Raw genomic sequence first — 1,269 nt, 5'->3', positions numbered from 1 at the left:
TACCAAATTCAAAATAATTAGTTAAATTTTACTAATTACTAAAATAAAATAAAATTCTAGACTAGACCTGGATCTGTTTGACCAAGTTTAAAACTGGTTAATTGCCGTGTTTAGCTAAAATTCGAATGTCTTTTTTTTTGGGGTTAGAAAGAATGGAATTTTATTTTGATGGTTCTCGGAGCCCACATTGAAACTCCGATTAAATTCGGACACGCAGTGTAGACTTATTCGAGGGTGACGCTCCCAACAAGATTTTTTCCATATCCCGTATTCGAACCCGAGACCTCTAGTTAAGGGTGAAGCACTCTCATGGAAAGATTTGGAATTTTACTTGTTTAGGAGTCAGGAGGACAGTTAGTATCTAGACAATTATTTTTATAGGAATGATCTGGTAAAAATAAGAAAACATCATAAAATTAATTTTTCTATATATTCTATTTTATTTGACTAAATAAATAAAACTATATTTAGAGAGAATTCAACAAAGTACCTTCAAATTTTTTTAAAAGGCGATTTTATAAGGTTAAGTGAAAAGTAGATCTGATTATGACTATTAAAAAGTTTAGAATAAAGAAAGGGCTGAGCTACATTATAATTATGGTGGTAAGTCAAATATTTTTTATCGAAAAATTATATAAAAAACATTTTTAAAATGTCATATTTTTATTTATTTATATGGTATCCATCACATCTTAGAAACCATTAATTACCATAACTCAATCGCAAAAGTCCTCCAATTTAGCTCAGTAGTCATGTGTTCAATTCTGTGCAAGGCTATTGTTTAGTTTTATTGAAGTTTTAAGTGGATTTTTGATAATAAAAAAATGAATTTCTACCCAATTTTATTTCCTTTACTTTAAAGTATTCTTCTTAAATAAGTGTTAAATTAAAAAACATCTTACTAATACCTTTTTTTTAAAAAAAATCAAACTATAGCAATAGTTAGGGCTCGTTTGGATTGACTTAAAAAAAGTAACTTTTAAAAAGTAACTTTTTAAAGTGCTGGAACTTATTTTAAAAATAAGTAGTTATGTGTTTGGATAAAAGTGCTGCAGTTGAAAAAAAAGTTGTTGATGTGTTTGGCAAATAAGTGCTGGTAAACACTTTTTTTAATCAAAATGTCTGAAATACCCTTTAAGCTGTTAACATGATAAAAAGTTGATTAATTTAAGGTTTTTATACTTAAAAATAAATTTATATTTTTCATCCATAAGTAATAATATCTTCCTATCATTCACATATTTCTTTACCACCACAAATTATTTATAA

Source organism: Solanum tuberosum, unplaced genomic scaffold (assembly GCF_000226075.1).
Source record: "Solanum tuberosum cultivar DM 1-3 516 R44 unplaced genomic scaffold, SolTub_3.0 scf00130, whole genome shotgun sequence".
Taxonomy (NCBI): Eukaryota; Viridiplantae; Streptophyta; class Magnoliopsida; order Solanales; family Solanaceae; genus Solanum; species Solanum tuberosum.
Note: the sequence above shows the minus strand (reverse complement) of the source record.